This window comes from Helianthus annuus, chromosome 17, assembly GCF_002127325.2.
Source record: "Helianthus annuus cultivar XRQ/B chromosome 17, HanXRQr2.0-SUNRISE, whole genome shotgun sequence".
NCBI classification, from domain to species: Eukaryota; Viridiplantae; Streptophyta; class Magnoliopsida; order Asterales; family Asteraceae; genus Helianthus; species Helianthus annuus.
The window spans coordinates 33,143,731-33,168,698 of NC_035449.2; the positions used below are offsets into that span (position 1 = coordinate 33,143,731).

The window sequence follows — 24,968 nt, forward strand, 5'->3', positions numbered from 1 at the left end:
TCCAGTTGCTACTGATTTTAAATAATAAATAGAGTATTTTTGAACTTTATAAACTGTTCGGAAAACCCAGATTTCCTGTAGAACTCAGCAACCTCTTTTATAATCTTTAAACTGACCGAAATACCCCTATGGGGCATATAATGGATTTAAACTCGTTACGGGCATTATGGAAGGTATCCTACTGATACCACAACCTCTTTAAAGCATATTGACTTAGGAAACTTGTGTAGGACTCTTACGGTTACCCGTTACGCCTTTTGCGCGCACGGTTAGGTTTATGTAACTAGTTTACATAAACTAGCCGCAACGGGTCAAACCTTATTGTTTTGACCTCAAAATCCAGAGTGTGGTTATATTACCCATATAAAACAAGTCCTCAAACTTGTTGGGTCCGAATCACATTCCATTCTCGGTTTTCGCCTTTCACGCGATTAAACCGTAATTATCCTTTGAAACTGACCGGTCTAAGCTAAGGCTAAATTAAAGACCCGTTTGGATTCTAATAGGTTATTTTAAACCTTCGTTCCAGAATAGGAGACCAGTAAAAGAAACTTGCATTGTTTATTAAGGATTATTACTTGCTCAGGTAAATACTTTTAACTTATTTTCCGTTATACGGGCTTGGGTTACGGTATTTAAAATACCGCTTGGTCGGGCAATTGACCCCTACTCATTAGTAGTCAGGCGATTTCAAAGTGACCCGTTTAAAAAAATTGGTTTTGTTGGCTTTACGCCTTTGGGAGCTTAATGACCATGTCCCGGATATCCTTGGCATCATTTTACGAAATGGCCACGACCCCGACACATAGGTGTAGGCGTACACCCGTAATGTGTCTATATTATTAAAGGTATAACCGTTGGTTTTCCCGCCACGGCTTTATGCTTTGTGGCGTGTCTATTAACCTTAAACCCGGCACGACCCGGGCGACCGAACGCATAGTAAGCATGTAATTCTTTTACAAGATTTAATTATAAATTATCCCAAGTTATAAAGAGTTTGTGCCTTGTGCATTTAAATCAATTTTATTAAACATTTTACAAAAATGTCGGTTGAATGTATATACCAGTGTAAACTGACGTATTTTCCCCAAAAAGATTAATGCAGGTTCTACGCGTAATAGGCTGGCCACTCCTTAGCATCGTTAGAGTCTCGCAAGCTTTGGATGCCAATATCTGTTGAACAATTATTTTCTATCTTATTTTGATCCCCTGTGGATTATATTTCGACAATTGTGATACTTGGATATTACATTCAATAGTTGAAATATATTTATCTTTATGCTTCCGCTGTGCATTTATATATTGTGTGGTTTGACTATATTGTTGCCAACTATGTCACGGTAATCCCCCACCGGGCCCACCAGTGAAACACGTGGAAATCGGGGTGTGACATATGGTCATTATGAATTTACTGTCATGCCATTTGGTCTAACCAATGCCCCAGCCGCATTTATGGACATGATGAACCGAATATGTAAGCCATATTTGGATAAATTCATAATTGTCTTCATAGATGATATTCTAATTTACTCTAAGAGTAAAGAAGAGCATGCAAAGCATTTGCACTTACTTTTAAGTCTGTTAAGAAAGGAAAAGTTGTACGCTAAGTTTTCCAAGTGCGAGTTTTGGTTAAAACAGGTACAATTTCTTGGACATTTAGTTAACCATGAAGGAATTCATGTGGATCCAACAAAGATTGAGGCGATTACCAAATGGAAAACCCCTGAGTCACCAACCGAGGTTAGAAGTTTCTTAGGATTGGCCGGTTATTATAGAAGATTTATTCAAGATTTTTCTAGAATGGCCATTCCTTTAACTAAGTTAACCTGTAAATCTGTTAAGTTTGAATGGGGACCAAAACAAGAAGAAGCCTTTAGAATCCTTAAGCAAAGACTAACCCACACACCCATATTAGTGTTACCAGAGGGAACGGAAGACTTTGTAGTCTATTGTGACGCTTCTAAGTTAGGTTATGGATGTGTGCTGATGCAACGTCAAAAGGTTATAGCTTACGCCTCTAGACAGCTTAAGAATCATGAAGAGAATTATGCAACCCATGATTTGGAATTAGGAGCCATAATTTTTTCCCTTAAGATTTGGAGACATTATCTTTATGATAGTAAGTTTACCGTATTCACAGATCATAAGAGTTTAAGATATGTTTTCGGGAAAAAAGAGTTGAATATGAGACAAAGACGTTGGATGGAATTGCTTAGTGATTATGATTGTGATATCCAGTATCATGCAGGAAAAGCTAATGTAGTGGCAGATGCTCTAAGTCGAAAGTATCACGAAAAGCCAAAAAGGGTACGTTCTCTTAAATTAAATCTACAAGTAGATTTAAACGATCAGATTAGAAAAGCACAAGAATCAGTAATCAAGGAAGATACTGAAAAATTAAAAGGAATGATTAAGGAATTAGAACAAGGAACAGATGGAATTTGGAGATTCCATAAAAAGAGAATGTGGATACCTAAATTAGGAAATTTACGTCACCGTATATTAGAAGAAGCTTATAAATCTAAATATACGATGCATCCAGGAAGTGATAAGATGTACCGGGATTTAAGGAAAAATTTCTGGTGGATAGGAATGAAAAAGGATATAGCAGCTTATGTTTCTAAGTGTTTGCCTGTTCACAAGTCAAAGCTGAACATCAGAAACCCTCAGGTTTGTTACAGCAATTAGAAATGCCAGTTTGGAAATGCGAATTGATTACAATGGATTTTGTTACCATATTACCCAAAACAAGAAAAGGTAATGATACAATCTGGGTGATTGTAGATAGGCTAACTAAATCAGCTCACTTCCTACCAATGAAGGAAACTTTTAGTATGGAACAATTAGCCAAATTGTATGTAAATGAAATTGTTTCATTACACGGAATTCCTTTATCAATTGTTTCTGATAGGGATAGCCATTTTACCTCTCATTTTTGGACAAGTTTCCAAAAGGCATTGGGAACCAAGTTGAATCTAAGCACAGCTTACCATCCTCAAACGGACGGGCAAAGTGAAAGGACAATTCAGACAATGGAGGACATGCTTAGAGCTAGTGTATTTGATTTCGGAGGTAATTGGGATGATCACTTACCATTAGTAGAATTTTTTTATAATAACAGTTATCACACAAGTATCAATGCTGCACCATTCGAAGCACTTTATGGACGAAAGTGCAGAACCCCAGTCTGTTGGGCAGAAATTGGGGAAAAGCAACTATCTGGACCTGAGATAGTACAGGAAACAATAGATAAGATCATTCAAGTCAAGGAACGACTGAAAGCAGCACGTGAGCGACAGAAGAGCTACCCTGATAACAGACGTAATGTAACACCCCGTAAAATCACGTCCAGTAATGTATTGACACGTGTAATAAACCCTAATAAAGTCCAATGTTGAATTTAAGGGACTAATTTTTTTTGAAAAATCGAAAACTTTGATAATAAAAGGATTGGAAGTGTTAGCATACCTAAAGTAAGTTTCTAAATAACCTATTATGATGTTTATATTCACAAATGTGCCACTTGATGATTAAGTGTAGTCGTTTGCATAATTAATTGAAAGTTTGCGCAATAAAGGGTTAAAAGCGTCAACATGTCAATTCTAACCTCTGAGTGACCTTTTAACAAACCGAGAGCTTCATGATATTTAATTATACTCTCGGGAATTCCAAATGATGGCCGTCTAAGGTTTTTATGCATATAAGTAAAGTTACGCGCAACTTTGCAAGTTAGAGGGACTAAAAGCGTCAATATGTTTAATTATACCTCTGAATGGCCTTTTAGCGAACCCGAAGCATCGTGATGTTTAATAATACTTTCTAGGATGCCTAATATGGATTAGAGGAGGCTTCAACGTTAATAAATGATGAGATGCGCAAGTTTGCGCAATAGAGGGGCCTAAAGCGTCAACTTTTGAATCTACGCCATTCGGAGACTATTTAAGCAAGCGGGAGCATAGTAATATTTAAGTATATGCTTGGGAATGATTATTATGGGCCATGGAAGGCTTAGATATCATTAAACGGCATTTCGCGCTACTTTGCGTAATTAAGGGACTAATTGCGTCAAACTGCAAAAGTATGTCGATTCGTATGGAATCGGACATTCCGGAATGTGACCATAAGTTAAAAATACCCTATTTATCCTTTATATAGCTTAGATATAGGCTTAGAGGTGTTTGGTGCGCAAAAATAAACTTTTATGTCATGCAGGGACTAAAAGTGTCAAAAAGTGCACAAGTTTGCACTTTTGCGCATATCTCGCATTCTGAATATCCCCCGATACCCAAAAATTTATGTAAGCACTAAAATATTTTATTTTAGTATGTGGCATGATAAAATTCCACTCGTCGCGTGATTTGGACCGTTTTTAGCGTCCGTCCGTGTTTCGTCGTAATTCGACGCACAACGTGACCGTACGGCCAAACGAATCGACATCCGACATATTTTTTAACATGTTTCATATTCCCTATGTTTAACCATCATAGTGGGGCCTTAAAATGAGGTTAACGGGCCTTGAACGTGCCTAAAGTGACCATAAAAGCTCACAGGGGCCATTTCTGCCATATATGAAAGTGTTGTTTGCTGATATGAACTATCTGGCGGGGCGCGTAAGCCTCCCTGAGGTCTTACGTGGGGTGCCTAAGCCTGCAGATCAGCAGAACCTTCTAAACAGTTGTAAACAGCCTGTTCCAACAGTTTCTATCAATTGTAAATGGTTTTTTTGGAAACTAGGGGCTGCCCATTGTTTATAAAACCATGGGTAAGATGTGTAGGGTTCAGATTCAATCATGGTTTACGAGGAACGATCCTAATGGTCCTCAAAAACGTATAAATACCCTTCCCCACTTCCTTCAACCCACACTTGATCTTGAATTCTCTAAGTTGGGGACTTTGCTCCTCATACCTGAGAAATTAGGATCAACCCTCCTTACTTGGACCCTTTGTAAGTCCCCTTTCGTGTTTAGTTTAATTATTTAGCGATTAAAGCCGAAAAGTCAAGCGTTTTGATAAACGCTTTGACTTTTAAACGGCTAAGCCATGGTTCGCAACGAACATGGCTACGTGACCGTAATTAGGTAGGTAATTAACCCTCAAAAGGGCGCCTCCTAATTACCACGTGTACTTAGTTTAATTGTCGGGTCAAATGAAAGACAAACGGGTTAATTTTAAATAAAATGCCTAACTATTAATTAAAAGTCATAAAATCAGTTTTGCCACATTAATAACTTGGTAAATATTAGTTGAACATGCCTAAGCATGTTCAACCCGACAATTCTAATTATAAGCTCGGTTTGGGACCGAAAGTCGCAAAAGTTGACTTTTTCTTTGACTTTCAGTTCTGATCCGATTTAGCTTAGTTTAGATATGCCTTAGGATTCCATTAGGACCATATTATAAGTTAGTATAACCCTCCAAGGTTATACAACTTGGTTCCATAGAAATCCTAGTTCATGTGTGTTTCCGTTATAGGCCTAAATGTTGACCGTTATGCCCGTTGGACCTTAAAACGATATTTTTGAAAATGTGAGAGGATAGAAACCTTCACTATTGAATTATAAACTTGTCCCTAAAATTTGACATCAGTTTGAGGTCTAGATTAGGAGTTATGCTCATTAGCGTAAATGAAAAGCTTTTTATTAATTAAACGGCATAATTAGCGTATAGCCTATCTAAGCCCAATTTTTAATACCAAACTTTTTACCCACTGATATAAAATAATATTTTGGGATTTTTGGAGATTTTTATTTATTTTTAGGTTGAGCATAACATAGGGTTCTAAGCTTGATTCGGTAGTTGTCGGTTTTGCCCTTTTGGGCTATAAAATGAGTTTTACAAATCCTTTTGAGGCCAAACCTTTTTCTACTGATCTAATATGATAAATAAAATATTTTGAGCCTTCTGGCATAATAAAAACATCAGCTTTCCTTTGAAAACACGGAAATGACTCCAAATCGCCTTTTAAGTGTATTTAACGCATAATATGTATCAAAACTATTTTAAACATATAAGGGTTGATGCCTACTGATATATTCAGTAAATTTTAATATTTTAACAGTAAGGAGAAGTTTTAAACTCAGGTTTCCAGTTTTAACCTTTTAAGCTTATGTGAAATTACCAAAATGCCCCTACGGTGCATAGTTTGGTTATAAGTAGTAAATTTCACATATATGCTATACCCTACTGTTATAACTTAGTAAACTAAGTATTTTTACTAATTTTATCAGACCTGGAACTCAGAATGATATTTAACCTCTTTTATAACTTTTAAAATGACCAAAATACCCCTACAGGGCATAAATTGGTCTTAAACTTGTTTTGGGAATAATGGAAGGTATCTTACTGATATCACAACATATTTAAGGCATATTAGCTTAGGAAACCTGTTCATGATTCTTGTGGTTACTCGTTACGCACTTTTCGCGTTCGGATCGGCTTATGTAACTAGTTTGCATAAATTAGCCGAAACGGGTCATACCTTATCACTTTTATCTCAAAATCCAGAATGTGTTTAGTTTACCCATGATAAACAAGTATTCAAGCTTGTTGGGACTAAACCACATTCTAATCCGGTCTTCGCTTAATCTTGCGTTGAACCGTAAACCTTTCCTTAAAACTAACCGGTCTAAGTTAATACTTAATTAAGACCCGTTAGGAATCTAATAGGTTAATAAAAACCTTCGTTCCAGATTAAGAGCCCCAGTAGAAGTACTTGTGCTTGCTGATTAGGATATACGGCTGAGTATAAATTGCATTTTAAGCTCAGGTAAATACTCTTAACTTATTTTCCCTATACGGGCTTGGGATATGGTATTATAATAATACCGCTTGGTCGGGTATTGAATGTTTGATCGTATTGTGATTAAAGTATTGAGGTAACCCGCTTTAATCGGTATTGTTTGAAATAGAAGCCTTTGGGGGTTAATGACCATGTCCCGGATATCCTTGGCATCATTATATTATAAAATGGCCACGTCTTATGCACGGGGTGTAGGCGTACACCTGACAGTTGCATAAGGGAAACGGTATCTCACTCTCTTGTGGGCCTATACTTGTGGCGTGTCTGTTAATCTTGACTCGGTTTCTACATCGAGCCCTAAATGTATAACGAACATGTAAATCTATATACAAGATTATTTTTATATAATTGTCCCAAGTTATAAAAGTTTTGTGCCATGTGCATTCAAATCAATTTTCTAAAACATTTTCAAAATGAGCCAGTTAAGTTGTATTTACCAGTGTAAACTGACGTATTTTCCCAAAAGTTTAAGTGACAGGTACTATACGTAATTGGCTGAGAGCTCAGGGCGTCAATAGGGAATCTCGCAAGTTCTAGATGCCTAAAGTCTGTTGAACAATGTTATTTTTCTGTTTTAAGATCCGCCTGTGGATCCAACTTACATTCCGTTGTAATAATTGATATTACTTTTGAATCGGATTGTAACATATTTATCTTTTGCTTCCGCTGTGCATTTAAATTGTGTTGTTTGACTATGATGATATCAACTACGTCACGATACTCCCCATCGGGCCCACCGGTGATACGTGGAAATATCGGGGTGTGACACGTAAGCTGTTAGAATTCCAAGTAGGTGATAAGGTATTGTTAAAAGTCTCTCCTTGGAAAGGAGTGGTAAGATTCATCAAAAGAGGAAAGCTAAGTCCCAGGTATATTGGACCTTTTGAAATTATTAAAAGAATAGAACCTGTAGCTTATCAGCTACAACTGCCAGAGGAAATGACAGCAATACATGATGTATTTCATGTATCTAATCTCAAAAAGTGTCTAGCTGATGAATCACTCGTAGTGCCTCTTAAGGATATAGAGGTAAATGAACAACTCAAGTTGAAGATAGGAAAATCAAGAATCTTAAGCACAAGAGATTATTTTTGGTTAAAGTAAAGTGTTACTCCAAAAGAGGACCTGAGTACACATGGGAACTTGAAACTGAAATGCAAAGAAAATATCCACACCTATTCCAGTAGACCTCGAGGACGAGCTCTAAAACAAGGTGGGGAGGATATAACAGCCCTAACGTAAACCGACACCCTCGTAATTTTTCCGACACCCTAAAAATATTTAAAATATCCCAAAATGTCTTTAAATACACCCCGTATGTGAAAACCGAGCCCGAAATATAACATAACATTAAAAATAAATAAAAAACAAAGAAAATAGGGTTCAGGCGGGCTGCGTAAGGTCTCACTTAACCTTTACGCGGGCTGCGAGAGCTTAAAACATGGCACGACCCTGGGCCGCCACGTGGCCCAACACATGTCGAGCCTAGTTGGTGATCCGGGTGGGCTACGCGTTGACCAAGCTTTGACGCGGGCCGCGTAAGCCTTGTGCTTGTTTTACGCGGGCCGCGAGAGACCCAGTTTCAGCAACTATAAATAGAGGCCATCGGATCTCAGTCTGCTTCGTTCAAATTTTCTTTCTCAATCACAAATTCTGAATAGTGGGCATTATACCCAAGTCTAATACCCCCTAAATAGCGAGGTTCTGCTACGATGTAAGTATTATAACCCCTGGAGACGTATTAGATACTCTGCCCGATTGATCTAGGGTTCCGTAACGGCTGTCGTGGTTCTGCCCGACGTAGTCGTTGGAATGCTGTCTCGGGGAAAGTATTACTAATGTTAAAATGGGTTATTATACTAACACACGTGCATTTGTGTAATTTATAGATTATCACTAGGAAACCCTAAAGGATAATCTAAGACAGCAATGTGAGTGATCCTTCTTTTTGTGTAAATCTTTTTGTGAGTAATCCTCTTTTTGTTAACTGTTTTTACAAAACCTTAAATACTTTTCCATGCGAATAGCAGTTATTGAGTATTTGTAAGAATACAATTACAGTCGGTAAATTTGGGGTTTTGTATACAAAATTTGTTACCACCTGGTAAAGGAGTAACATGACCATAAGTCGGAATGACATTACCGTGTGGTGGTAATTGATATAACTTGGAAACAAATGTAATTGCGGATGCGCCCTCAATACTGTTCAATGCGACTTTTTATTTAAACTTGATTAAACTGGGATTCACTCACCAGTATTTCCACTGACAAAATGTTTTTAAAACGCGTTTCAGGTAACAAAATGTGAAAGCCAAATAGAAGCCAGCTGGACAGCACTGAAGGCTTGGAAAAGTGGCAATAAAGTTACCTAAAAGAAATAGATGTTTTTATTAAATAAAAATAGGATTTATTCCTATGAAATATGTGTACTGAAAACTTGGGTTTTACCCATGTGTTTGATATTATGGAAATGTGGTATTTTACTCTGATTAAATATTTCCTAACTACGGTCCTGATGAAAAATTCCGCTGCCAAATTAGACAATAACGTGATACCACCGTAACTGGCTCGCGGCCGCCCGTTCCCGGGAATTAGGGGTCGGGGGCTGTGACACTATGTGTGCTGCGTGGAAGGTAAAACACTAGTGTGATTGTGACGGGAAATGTTTAGAACGTCTGCGGTGACACGGACAACCGATACCACTTGATCAACGTTGTTGGCAGTCTATTGTCACTACTCATGTTCTGAATGATGTCCTGTAATGAATCATGCGAATGTTTTGCCTTGGGTGGGTTGTTAGTCATGGGTTTGTGCTGGCGTTATGCTTCTACACAAGGTTTCTTGTTACATGCACCCGGTGATTTAGATGTTTGTGTGAATATATGTGGTTGTTGTTGGATTATGTGTAGTTATACGTGGCCATGTGGCAACGCTCAAATAGCCTGAATTTGTATTAGCATGATCTTTGTTGTGGTATAACAGTCATTATCGACCAATTTATGTGAATAGACTAGTATAGACATAGTTTGTGATTCCTCTATACTTATGGTCTATATGGCGCTTTGCGCATGTATGAATGTTTATGATGATGTTATGCCTACGGTTACTTTAATGTAACCTACAGAAATGTGAAGACGTGTCTAGCCTGGGTGTGATGTTTAGTACAACTTATGATGGGTACGATCGTGTGAATTTTATACAATTATGTGGTTGACGGTTGGCGGTAGCCATGATATGTGATAAGTATATTTACCCAGGTTTAGAAATTGAGTGTATGACGTAGGAAGGCGGTAGTTGGGGGTACTATAAAGTGAAAGTTTTATGCTTTGTTATTTTTTTGTGTTGTGATGGTATTGTCTAGCATTATTAGTCTTGCGTATGACGTGTCGTGTTTGTGCTTGATAGAATACCCTTATCTTATTTGACATCTTTCTCGACGAACGATGTGGTGGTAAGACACTAGGTGTTCTGATGTCTTTCTGGTGGTGTGACGGTGATATGCACTATATAGGCTGCAAATTATGAAGTCCGTGGTCGAGGTTACAAGGGTCGATGCATTATGCGTTTTTTTTCCTGCGTGCATGGTCTGCTAAGCAACTATGATGAAATGACGAGGTTGAGAGATTTAGCACATAGTAACGATGTGAGGTGGCGACTTCCAGGGAGAGATTCTCGCAGAAGGTTTGATTAATACACCTTCTCGAGGCTTAGAAATTCAATGATGCTGTTGTTGGTACGAGGCGACAAACGAATGTAACAGCCGTGACGACAACGATGTTATTGGTAGTAATGATGAATCATGTTTGTGTTTTCGGTGGTGTGCTTGTATATGATGTTTTTGTGCATTACATTAACATTAGGATGTGTGGTCCTAACTCAACTTACGAACAGCGGCATGGAATATATATCTACTCACACAAGCTGTTAGCAACGCAACCACAATGGAATGTAGTGGTGCTAAGGGATGCAATGCCAAGTGGCAGTGTAATATGACAACTTATGATGGGAAGGCTTCGTACAGCAGACCTAGTTGACACATACTCCATATGAGGAGTGGGATTTTCACGATGGAGACGAGACGGTTGATACTTGAGGTAGATGGTTAGCGGATGATGATGAGTCTTTGAGAATCATTGGACTTTGATGATTGTACGACCAATTGTGGATATAGTATGCCCAACTTCTGGGAATGGTGGAAAATTACGACGCATCAGGAAGTGCTTAGGTTCTCAGGTAAGGTACTGAGGCGAAATGGACGGGACTGCTATAGTCACTAATGGAACATGGCAAGTGTGTCGACGAGCTGATGATAGCTACGGAGATTTGACGGTATAAGTAATGTTGACAATGACAAATGGACGATGTCATTAGTAATGTTATAAAAGATGATAAGAATATTGGGTGGTATTAAGGGAACCCTCAGTGAAGCTCAACACGTTGCAATGTGGAAGGCCATTCGATAACAACCGACGAATAGAGATACGAATTGCGAGACAAGGTTGCTTTGCGAGTACAGGATTAAACAAAAGGTTGTATGAGGAATGTATAACCGAGGGGTACGAGCCGCAAAGTTGAAAGCAAATGTGAGAGAAGACTCATTTAACTATCATGTATGGTAAATGTATTGCGGAACAAGGCAATGATGATGGCATTTACGGTGGTGGTTGTGTGTCATTCTAGTATTTAATCATAAGGCAATAAGGTTGCGGTTACATTTGGTTTTTAACGAACAGGATTCGAGGACGAATCCTCTTCTAAGGGGGGTAGACTTGTAACATCCCGAAATTCCCTACCCTATATTATTTTGCGAGTAATAGCGATCTTGAGAGCACGAGAAGAGGTGTGGGTTTAGACACAATGGTTTGACGTGCTTGTCGTGGTACACGCAAATTTAATCCAAATAACTACTATAGATAATGGTAAATGGGTATCGAACTCAGGGAGTATGTGGAAAATGTGTGATTTTATAGCTTTGCACTTAAACTAAAATTAAACTAATTTGCAAAAATTAAAATTCAAGAGTTGATTGTTTTGGTTTTAAGAACTAATATTAACTACTTAAATTGCAAATCAAAGATTAAGTTTGTAAACAGATTAGGAACAAGCGACCATCTTAGGATTCGGTTTCTTTTAACAATTGTGTGAAATTCCAACTAGAAAGAGTTACATAGACATAACTCATGCATAAATGATTGGTGTGATAAAAGGGAACAAAGTACTCGGATTATATAAACGTGAGGTTGTTACTCGATGATCAATTAATCAATATCCCACCCTAACCTTCCCGTGATATCCCGATTGTCAACGACACCAAGAACGTATGATTTAGACTAGAATCAAAACATCAATTAACAAGTTACAATCAAACATTCATTCACCATAAAACATAGCAAACACACCAAGTTTATCATTCTACAAATAAAAGGAAACACACAAAAGTCATAGAAGAAACCTTCACCTAAGATGATCACCAAAAGTTTAGACGGACATGGCTTGGTGAATCATCATTCCAACAAAATCAATGTTCATAAGGATCAAAACACAAACCGAAATGTTTAGAATTGTTTCCAACCAAGTAAGAACAGCCAAAATCTCCCCTAAGATGCTCCAAAACCGTCCAATGATGAGATAATGTGAAAAGGCACCCAAAAACGGTTTTAATGAAGGCAGTTACGTTTTCCTCGCAGCCTCCACCATAAATTACGGTACCCACCGTAATTTACGGTGGTCTTCAAGATGTTACGGCCATTCTCTACTGATTTACGGTGGAACAATTCAGCAATCAGGGCCACCGTAAATTACGGTGGCCACCGTAATTTACGGTGAAGCCCTGATTCATGTGTTTTGTTTCTTTGTTCCTTCCACGCACGACTCGTTCATCTCTAAACCTTCCAAAGCTGCGTTTTATCCCTTTTTAGCTCTCGAACTGCACCTGAAACATGAGCAACCGTAGTCATCTAATTCAAGATAATTACGCGATTAAGTGAAGGATAAATCCGTCATTTAACATCATTAAGGGTTGTCCTATGGACCACCCGTCACATCCCCACACTTAACCGTTGCTTGTCCCAAGCAACTCATCAAACCATTTTCAAAACACGTGATTAATATAAACCAAGCAGAAATATGTAGTCCTTTTACTAACCCCTTTTTTACACCCAAAATAACGCACCCCTCGCTATGTCTCTCCTCTCGGTAACAAGTAAGCACTAGCAATATGAGCTAGACACACAAAGGCTAATGGGCGGTTGCACAACCATAGGCTTGTACCTAAATCGATTCTTCTCCTAAAATGTGTCAATCATGAATGCAAATCAAAGGGACTTTCAAGGTTGTAACGTGGCTAGGTGTATGGGTAGGAAATGGAATATATATGAAGTAGCGAAAACTTAACCCGGTCTTTTTATTACACAATAAAGCAAAATAACAACTACCAAGTTAACTAATATATACAAGACAACTAACATCACTTCTTTTTTTTTTCATTTTTCATTGCTTTTTTTATAGCAAGCAAACATTCAATAAAGCATCAAACATATCTACATCATACTACAAAAACTACTACTACTAACACTAAAAGACCGGGTCAAATTAGGTAAATTTTAAGGTAACTAGCTAGGGGTAACAAATGATAGGCTTTTAGGCACAAAATTGGGCAACTAAATGTCCAAACCCCGCCCCTCTCGCAACCATGCTCATATATATAACTTATGAGGTCCAACCCCCCAAATCCCACACTCGCTCACACCAATGACGAGGCTACCTAGATGCCCTTATCCTTTTCGCATTCATATTCGACTAAGGACTCAAACCGTATCAAGGCACAAGTTCTAATGCACCCCCGCCCCTAGCCACTCTCATCAAAGATAAGCATTATTTATGTACAAGCATGGCTTCAACTCTCACCAAGAATGAAAGGGGTATCAAGGGTTGCCGGTGCATCAATTGGGGTTAATCTAGGGTGTTCAAATTCTCACATTGTTTTGCTTGACTTAAAAAATTTTTAAAATCTTCAAAAATTTCCCCCAATCCCCACACTTGGGATGCATTGACCCCAATGTATGGTTTTAGGAGGATTTGATCACTAACCATCTTTCACATCACCCAAACGCTCAACACTCAAACCACAAATTTCTTTTTGGATTTTTCATTTTATAAATTTTTTTTATATTTTTCTTCTTTTTAACACCAACACACCACCAACTAGCACCAACCCAAACACAACATAACAAACTAACACCACCCAAACACCCGACCATAAACAAAACAAGCTAACAAATATGCACAAAATATAAAAGGAAGGAACACGACCTGACTTGTAATAGCGTGGCTGTGGAGGCCCAAAAATGGAAGACATCATGTCATTCCGTTCTCCAAATGCAAATGAACCGCTACTACTCCCACCTTGTTGTGGAGCTCCTTCCTGTTGGTGCGGGTTGATCCATTGTGAATGATGAAGTTGCGGGGTCGGATACGACACACTACCATCGTAAGGTGGTAGAGACGCATAATCCACATGTTGTGGATCCACAACCACCGGCCGCCCGGCGTGCCAATCGGCATGCAATCTTCTAGCCTGGTCATCATGGTATCGGTTGTTCATTTCTAATTCATGGGAATACGCATGTGTGCGATTCCACGCCTCTTAACGATCAAAGCTATGTTTCAAGGATCGCTCCATGCTTGCACTCATCATTGTGTGTTGATCAAATAACATCCTCTCCGAACCCGACCATGATTCGAAAATGGAAGCCGGAGGACGTTGATTTGCGATAACCTCTTGCATAGTGCCCTCATAAGCCCACCCGGGCTCATAAGAATGCTCCGTGTAGTCGTAGAAAGCACCACCATAACCTCCACCCGGGCCCCCTTGCCCCACATTCACATTCACATTTACACCTCCTTGCGGCTCGTCCGCATAATCATCATCACCACTTGGGACTTCCGCATCACTTTCGGGTTCGTCCTCTTCACCCGGTAAAAGATCTCTTGCACCCGCCTTTAATGCTCTCCATCTCTGCCCTTCCGACTTGAGCTTATGGTACCGCTCCGATTGCGTGTAAGTCCAACCAATCCCCAACTTGTCTAAAGTAAAAGGCTGGTGCCTTTTTGTTGCCCCTCTATCTTCAGACGTAAGTTCCTTTTGTTGCTTCATTAACCCCGTGATCATTCGGCAATACGGGATAATGTCTCTTCCTAACTTATTTCGGCAAATCCATAGGTGGTTCATGATCAGATATCGGATTAGGAAACGTGAAGACCCAGTGAGTAGCGAATAGAGGACGGGTACTTCTGGGAACCTTACTTGCTCCTTGTCCCCCCCTTCGCGGAATGACATTTAAAATGCATATTGCTAGCAACAGCTTTGCTTCGATTTTCAAATTCTTCCGATACAAAACTCCATGATAAGCACCGGGCAAAAACAACGTTGTTAACATGTCATTCCAATGAGGGTGCTTCTCCGGCTTTATCAAGAGGTTATCAAGGTCCGGAATCATGTAATCACGAGCCGGAAGACTATCATATTTCCCAAGCTTCTTCAACGTATCAAAAGACATCTCCACCGGAATCCCATGCACTTCACCAACTAACTTCATTTGTGATGGCCTGTCGTATTGATTACACTTAAGGGTTGCCATCCATTCTTGAATTTCGGTTATGAACAAGTTGTTTTTGTCTTTATCAAAACAACTAAGTGCCGACTCCCATCCTAGAGCGCGGAATTTGTCAAACACACCGAACTGGCCAAATTCAACTTCCCGAAGTTCCCTCTCGCATATAAATGTCGTTGCCTTATTTTTCAACTTATTCACACTGTCGTGGTATAAAGTTGGCTGCCATTCCTCCGGTTGGTCATCCAAAGGACCCGAATCCCATTTTGGCTTTTCAGCCGGGTCCAACTCCATTTCTTCCTCACTTTCATCAACTCGACCCATGTATTGTCTCTTCCTTGGTTGTTGTTCCGGCTGTTTGCCCTTTCCCTTCGACAAAGAGGATGAACTAGCTCCGGTTTTTTCTTTTGTTCATGCCATTTTCCTACACACAATAGAGCAAACAACACAACCAAGACACAAACGTTAGCCCTTTCTCCCCCAAGAATATCCCCACACTTGCTTGTTACCATGGTTGTAGATGTTAGTGAACCAAAAATTTATCACGAATTTTTTTTTTAAATCAGGCATGGTGTCTCTACAATGTAGAGATTCCCAAAAGTTCACTACTTTAATCACAAATCCAACATCTACAACCCATAACCATACTCAAATAACTAAGGTCATGACCACATCTAAGAACAAGCAAGTGGGTATGAACAAGTAACAAAAATAACCTTCTTCTCACAATGCATCAACAAAACATAGTAAATAAACTTCCATACCTTTGCTTGAAGATGCTAGAATGCTTGTAAAACACAAACTTCAAAAACCCCCAAAATTTTTCGGACCTAGGGTTTGGAATTCGGACCTGAAAGCTTCGGTTTTCGCAAATCTCTTCTCAAAATCAGAAAGTATGTGAAAAAATAGCCAAGATAGACCTAACTTTCACTTGATTTGGTTGAGAATTAAGGAAGTTAAGAAGGATTGAAGGTTGAAGGAGGCTATGGAGTTCTTGTGGATTTTGTGGGTCTTTGAAAGTGATGGATGAGAATAGAAGAATGAGAAAGGTGAAAGAAATTGTGTGGATGGGGATGACTTCACGTGACCTGACTATTATTATATTTTTTTTATGTAACGTAGCAGCTGAAACGAACCAGAGTCTCGCCAGGTCCACCGTAAATTACGGTGTGGACCGTAAATTACAGTGTGGACCGTAACTCAGTAGGTTTGTACCGTAAAGCCCAAAGTTTTTCATTGATCACCGTAACTTACGGTGCCACCATAAATTACGGTGGCACCTGGGCATCTAATGTTTGCTGAAAATTGTGATTTTAAGGGTCTTTTTTTATATATTTTTTAGTTTTTTCGATTTTTTTTGTGTTTTTAAAATTTTCCAAAAACATATAAAAATCACCCTACCCCCTCGAAAGTCCCGTGTTGTCCTCAACACAACGTTAGAGCAATTCGTGACCCGAATATCCCCACACTTGTTTCAAACACGAATTTCAAGGAAATACGGTAATTGTGCAAACTATACAAAACAAAACAAAACAAAACAAAATAAAATGCTACTATTTACACTACCAAACCTGGGCCTCTCATGGTTGTTCCTCATCGACCGGGCGTAGAATGTAGCCCACTTTATCAAGCTCCAAGTTGTTAATGTCGTTCCCCTCCAAGTACGGTTTCAACCGGTGACCGTTCACCGTTTGTTGTTTAAGGGTTTGCTCGTCTTGGATATCTACGTCACCAAACCTTCCAACTCGCCGAACAACATACGGGCCCATCCATTTACTTTTAAGCTTGCCCGCAAACATGTTGAGTCTTGAGTTGTACAACCAAACTTTTTGACCCACTTCAAACATTTTCTTCCTCAATTTCGCATCATGTACCTTCTTGAGTTTGTCTTTATACGCCGATACACATTCATATGCCTCGTCTCTAAGCTCTTCAATTTCACACAATTGTAACTTCCTCATCTTCCCCGCTTCGTTATAGTCCGCATTAACCGTAGTGATCGCCCAATAAGCCAATGCGCTAACTCCATTGGCAAATGACAACCCTTCCCATAAACCATCCGGTAAGGTGTTGTGCCAATCGGAGTCTTAAAGGCCGTTCGGTATGCCCACAACGCATCATCCAATTTACTCGACCAATCCTTCCTATCCGTTCTTACCGTCTTCATGAGAATTTCCTTGATTTGACGGTTGGACACCTCGACTTGTCCACTCGTTTGCGGATGGTAAGGTGTGGCAATCCGGTGATTCACGCTATACCTCTTCAATAGTTTCCCGAAATTGAAGCTCTTGAAATGCGAACCACCATCACTTATGATAACCCTCGAAATGCCGAAACGGGCGAATATGTTGGATTGAACAAATTCACAAACAACCGAATGGTCATTTGTGCGTGTTGCAATGGCTTCAATCCACTTAGAGACATAATCTACCGCTACCAAAATGTATAGAAAACCGTTCGAATTCGGGAAGGGGCCCATAAAGTCAATGCCCCAAACATCAAATATTTCTACAACCAAGATTGGTTGTAATGGCATCTCATCCCTTTTCGATATGCTTCCCATCTTTTGACAATTTATGCAATTTCTTGCGAACTCACATGCGTCCTTGAAAATAGTGGGCCAATAAAACCCACATGAGAGAACCCGGTAACCCGTTTTGTGCCCACTAAAGTGACCCCCACATGCGGATGAATGAGCATGGGTCAAAATTTCCAATACCTCCGTTTCGAGCACACACCTCCTAATGACTTGATCTGGCCTGATCTTGAAAAGATCCGGTTCATCCCAAATATATTGCTTCACTTGGACCATAAATTGTTGTCTTCGCTTTTTGGTCCAATGACTTGGGATGGCACCCGTGGCTAGGTAATTTACATAATGAGCGTACCACGGTGCAACAAAGGTGGAAACGGCTAGGAGTTGCTCATCGGGGAAACTTTCATTTATTTCGCTAACATCATCAATCCCTTCAACCGGAATCCAAGACAAGTGATCCGCCACTACATTCTCACTTCCCTTTTTGTCTCGGATTTCTAAATCAAATTCCTGCAACAACAATACCCACCGAATCAAACGAGGCTTCGCGTCCTTTTTCTCCATCAAGTATCGGACTGCACTATGGTCCGAATATACCACAACTTTACTCCCCCAAATATACGAGCGAAACTTATCTAAAGCATACACCACCGCTAGTAATTCCTTCTCGGTTGTGGTGTAATTCAGTTGCGCTTCAGATAACGTTTTGCTTGCATAGTAAATAACCACCGGCTTCCTATCAACCCGTTGACCCAAAACTGCACCAATAGTAGTGTCGCTTGCGTCACACATGATCTCGAATGGCTTTGACCAATCCGGCGGTTGCAAGATGGGAGCTTTGACCAAGTGTTCCTTCAAAACAGTGAAAGCTTGCATACACTCATTAGTAAACTCAAATGGGACATCTTTCAATAACAAGTTGCATAAAGGTTTGGTGATAACACTAAAACCCTTTATGAAACGTCTGTAAAACCCCGCGTGTCCCAAAAATGACCTTACACCCTTAACATTTTTTGGAGGTGGCAAAGATGCTATTACCCGTATTTTTGCCTTATCCACCTCCATTGCCCTTTCCGAAATTACGTGACCCAACACAATGCCTTCTTGCACAATGAAATGACTTTTCTCCCAACTTAGCACTAAATTTTTCTCAACACATCTTTTTAAAACTTTTTGTAATTCATTGAGACAGGCATCAAAACTAGTGCCAAAAATGGAAAAGTCATCCATAAACACTTCGAGCGACTCTCCAACCATGTCCGAGAAAATACTCAGCATACATCGTTGGAAAGTGGCCGGAGCATTGCACAAGCCAAATGGCATTCGCCGAAAAGCAAAACTGCCATATGGACAAGTAAAAGTGGTCTTGTGTTGGTCATCCGGGTGTATTGCTATTTGATTGTAACCCGAATACCCATCCAAAAAGCAGTAATATTTTTGACCCGATAATTTTTCAATGATTTGGTCAATAAAAGGTAATGGGAAATGGTCCTTAGAAGTGGCGGCATTCAATTTTCGGTAGTCAATGCATACACGCCACCCGGTGACCGGTCGGGTGGCAATTTGTTCACCGTTTTCATCTTTGACTACTTGAATGTCGGCCTTCTTAGGCACAACTTAGGTGGGACTCACCCAAGCGCTATCCAAAATCGGATAAATGATTCCCGCATCTAACCATTTGATTACCTCCTTTTTTACTACCTCCCGTAGGTTCGGATTCAATCTCCTTTGAGCTTCTCGTGTCGGCTTTGCATCTTCGGTGGTAATAATTTTGTGCATGACGATTGATGGACTAATTCCTTTGAGATCGGCAATCGTCCATCTAATAGCTCCCTTGTTCTCCTTTAACACTTCCAATAAAGCTTGCTCTTGTGCCAACTCCAAATTAGAGGTAATAATGACCGGTAGAGTGTCATTATCCCCTAAAACGCATACTTCAAGTGGCTTGGCAAGTCTTTGAGCTCCAACCTTGGCGTCTCTTCCATTGATGGTCTAGTTCCCAAGTCTATTTCCGCCGACAAGCTTTCGAATTGGTGAGTCCATGGCAGCCGACCTTCCCTCAAGGCCATAGCATCTTGCTTTTCTTCTTCAACCCGGAGTGCATAAGCATGTACCTGTTCAGAAAAATCACACAAGCAAACATCCAAACCATCCTCCTCATACTCATGCGGGTTGCATCCTTCAACTAAATCTGCCATGAAACACTCATCAAGACCATTAGCATTAGAATTGTTAGTAAAAACATTCAAGCGCATTTTTCGATTCCCAAAAGTCATATCGACTGTGCCAAATCTACAATCGATGACAGCATGCGCGGTGCTCAAAAATGGTCGACCCAAAATTACGTTTTGTTGTTGTTTTGGGTCCGCGGACGAGTAGTCCAAAACCAAAAAGTCGACCGGGTAGTAAAACTCATCAATTTTAACAATTACATTTTGAACCATCCCCTGAGGTAACTTATGAGACAAGTCGGCCAAAACAACCGTTGTCTCCACTCTTGCTAACGGACCAAAATCGTATTGGTTATATAAGCCCCCCGGTAAAATGCTAACCCCGGCTCCAAGATCTAGCAACTCATTCGCCATTTGAAAATTACCCACTTGAATGTTAATTAATGGCGTGCCGGATCTTGGAGCTTAGGAGGAAGTTCCCCATTCAAAACTGCACTCACTTGCCCGGTCAAGTCTACCTGCTTAGGCATCTTTTTCTTTTGTTGTCATTTTTGTGTACACAATTCCTTAAGAAATTTAGCATAAGCGGGTACTTGTTTTATTGCATCAAGTAGTGGAAGATTGATTTTTACTTGTTTAAACATGTCCCACAACTCTTCTTTTTGGGGACCTCTTGGTGCAATAAATTTTTTTCTAACCGGGTCAAGTAAAGCCGATGGAAACGGGACTTGACTCGGTTCACCCTCAACTTTTTCGCTTTTTGCGTTTTCACCCAGCCCCGGTTTGTTAACATTTGATTCTTTAGGTTTAACCGGTGAAACTTCATCATCACTTTCATTATCCGTGATATCCTCAACTACCCCCTCGACCACACCCGGTGACAAATTGGCCTTAAATTCTTTGCCACTTCTCAAAACACTAACATGACTAATATTAACATTACCTCGTGACGAACCATGTGAAGGATTTACCTTGGTGTCGCTAGGAAGTTGACCCTTGCCTTTCTTCAACTCCGCCTCATCGGTTGCCAATTGACCCATTTGGGTTGTTAGTGATTGGATGCTCTTGTCACGAACTTCATCCTTTTGCATTCGAACTTCATCAAGTTGATTTCGCTTTTGCATATCTTGTTGCATAGCCCGAAGCATATCCATAACTTCATTCCCGCTTGACGAAGGTTGACCCGAACCACTTTGAACTGTTTGTTGAAATTGCCCTTGGTACCCATAATTGTTTCCACCTCTATAGTTGCCTTGATTGTATTGTTGACGAGGTGCAAAGTTACCTTGAGCTCCTTGAAAATTTGGGTTAGCTTGGTTCGCCGCGTTCCCATAGCGAAAATTCGGATGATTTCGTAACCAGGGGTGCTATGTGTTGGAGTTCATGTTGAAATGTAACCCCCCGAAAACGGGTTTGGTAATCAAACCACGTTAATAGTAAAGACGGGTAAGAGTACCGTTAGTGGTAAAAATTAACCCGGTAAATATTGAGATCGAGATAAATAAACTTCATGTTAATTAAAAAGGAGAATAAATACTTTGAGAAAACAAAGTATATAGAAGGCCCGAGTTAACGGGACTTAAAATAAATCAGGGTATAACTTCCCGAACCCACTAAGTAACTAGGAATAACAACCTAGTTAGTTAAGTGTTATAAGATGTCAAAGAAACTTGGTTAATAACACTTTTACAACACTTTGTTAGTTAAGGGGCTAAAGTTGGCTAAAGTGAAAGAGCTTTTATTTAATAAAAATAAAACACCAAAACACACACCCAAGTGTGTGTTCTGGTCGTGAGTTCTAACAGGAGAAAAAGGGGTTTCCCTAATGAACCCTAAAATACACAAAATCAACCAAATCAAGAGGGCAAATCAAGTCTAAATCGAAAACCAAGCTAGGATTAGTGATCACTCGGGCTAGAGGATCACAAGGTATGTCGAATCCATCTTTTGGTGATGTTTTGAATTCATGGTGAATTATCATAAACGAAATTATTGCTTGCATGTTTGATGTAAGAGTGAAATTAGGATAAATCCACGACTAGGAACAAACCCTAGTGAAGATTTGATGAATTAATGATAAAAAACTATGAAATTGATAATCACCCATATATGTGTTAAGTGGGTTTTTAAAACAATGTGATGAACACATGAATTTGAATGTTAGTTTGAGAAAGTTGGTGTTATAATTCAAGTTCTTGATGTCGATCATGTAGACTAGACATAGGTACTTGATTTTGATACTAAAACTTAGTGACATATATGTGTTTGTAATGATATGTTGGTAAAATTGGGGTAAGGTGTTCAAGAGATAGCTTAGAGACTAATCTTGAATGTGAAACCCGCCAAGTGTTTGATGAAATGCTTAAATAATATGGTGCAGACCTGAATTTTGAAAATTCACAATAAATCACAGAAAATTCGTATGGGTGTGTACTTTATATGCCTAAAAAGGTCTCTAAGTAATCTGCATTTCGTTAGTTAATATGATGACTTGGTTCAGATGTTAAATGGGTCAAAAACGTCGAATTCAGTGGCTATTTCGAAAAGACAGCATGCTGTTTGGGCTAAATATAAGTTGTTGTCCTGATTTTGTAAAAATCATATAAAATCATAGAAACATCGTTAGAAGACGTACCATATATGCCTAGAAAGGTATTTGAGAGTTCTACGATCATCTTTGAACATGTTGATCTAATTCAGCTTTTAAATGAGTCAAAATGGTCAATTACAGCAGCTGAATACAAAATCACTGCACATTAATAATGTTCTTATTAACCAAGAAAAAGACATAAGATTGTACATACTTGCTTTAGGCATGAAGTATTGATTGTTGGGAACAAATAACACTTTATGTGACATGATTAAAGTGTTTAAAATCACTTACTAACTAGTTTGTATAAGTAACTTCACTAACAGGTCAAATGGTTAATGAATGAAAAGAATTATGGCCTAAAACTAGTTGTTGAATATATGGCATGATTAGATTGATAAGCGTGTAAAAAGACCATAGGTTGATGGCCATTGTATAGAATGACCAATCTAACCATCTTATGGATGTTATGATATAGTTTGACACTAAACAAGCTAGGAAGGAGCTTGGAAAGAAACGGGTCAAACGGATGATGATTGCGAAGAACGTTTGTGCGGACGCGAGGTAAGTAAAGCTTACACCTTTATCGTAAGATATGTATTTATTTATAGATTATAAATACGACAAGGTTATATTCAAAATATGATTTTGACATGAAAAGATACGGGCCGGAACGTATCAAAAGACGAAAAACCATGTTTAGTGGTAAAAATGGGTGAAATGGTAATTTGGTCATGGGATGACATAAATAAAAAAAATGAGTTTTTGAATGGCTACGTTCTAAGTAAGCTTAAACGAATAAAAAGGGTAAAATGGTGATCTAGTCAAATATAATCGCAAAATGTTTGGTCGTTTAGACCAAACGGGTCAAATGGTAATGTTGATACCATTTGACAATTAACGACTAATAAGTGTTTGTGGAGTTTTATGCACACATCATAAATCAGCTTATGAATTAGCGATGCTATGAATTAACGATTATTGAGACAAGGTATTAAAACGGGTCAATATGTTGATCCGAACCAGGTACGCATATTGTGAGTTATAGATAAGTATACAGTAGATTGTCCAAAACCAAGGGGAAAGATTTAAACTTAAAAGGTTTAAATCTTCAAAATAGGTCAAAAGAATTATGCGCATAGATTGGGTACTAGTCGCGTAATTCATAAAAGTTACAAACCCGAATTAAAGATTTTGAGATAAACATGTTGATGTATGCTTAATGGTTAATTAGAAACAAGTTTGTAGTTTAAAAACTTGAAAAGGTCAAAAGTCTTTAAAAATGAATTTTAAAGCCAAGGGCTCGAAGCCTATTAATTTGTGAATTTAGATGTTAAGTTTGAAAGTTACCGTAAGTTACGGTAGCCACCGTAACTTACGGTAGCGAATAAATTGTTACGGCAGTTTTCTATTGCCTTACGACAAACCAGTTTTGCCCAGTGGCTACCGTAACTTACGGTGGCTACCGTAAGTTACGGTAGAGCCCAGTCACTTTTGCTGAATTTTGCATATCATAGTTAATCGAATCCGTTTTTGAGCATAGTTTCGATTACGGCACGCAACGGGTGTAAAACCTGCAAATCATTGTTATTTTAATTGTTTGGCTCACGGGACTTGTATTAACTTGTAAATAAACTATCAAAACTAACTTTTATGTTGGTTTTGATTCTAGGTGAATGTTATATGCTTCCGGATGAAGATCAAGCCACGAGCAAGAACCGAACACATCTCTCAATGAAGCTTCCGCATTCGATCTTGTTTTGTTTTAATAAAAGTGGATTATGTAAACACTTTTAACGATGTTTTGGATGTTGTAAACATGTTTAAATACTTATGATGTAAAAGTTTTGTTAAGTGGCATTTTTCATATAAAATGCTTACTTTAATGTTATGTAAATGTTTAAAAATTATTATGGGTGGTACATGAAATTTCGACCACCCCCTCCTTGAATTGCATTAACCTCTTCTACTTGCTCATCAACCAAGCCCACTACACAAACTTCTGCCGTGTGGCCTATTTCGTTGCAATTTGTGCACACGTTGTACCCTTGGTTCGTGGTTTGAACGTTGCCACTCTTAACTCCATGCACTTGGGGCCTTTGAATCACATGCATTGCCCTTCTTGAAGATTGAGCTTTTCTCTTCGAATTCACCGCCATTTGCTCTAAAAATGCCCAATCAATATGTTCATAATTCGTACCGAACGTACCGTTAGTAATTGACATCAAATCCCATGCATCCTCCGAACTCAACCCTTCAT

At 39.1% G+C, this 24,968-nt stretch overlaps 1 long non-coding RNA gene across 1 annotated transcript; it reads left to right on the forward strand.

Annotated features, from left to right (window-relative positions):
• Positions 1-21,886: 21,886 nt before the first annotated feature.
• Positions 21,887-24,594, forward strand: LOC110922392. Its single transcript, XR_002583130.2, has 3 exons — positions 21,887-22,047; positions 23,187-23,272; positions 24,381-24,594. It is a non-coding gene; the product is annotated as an uncharacterized LOC110922392 (long non-coding RNA).
• Positions 24,595-24,968: the final 374 nt, after the last annotated feature.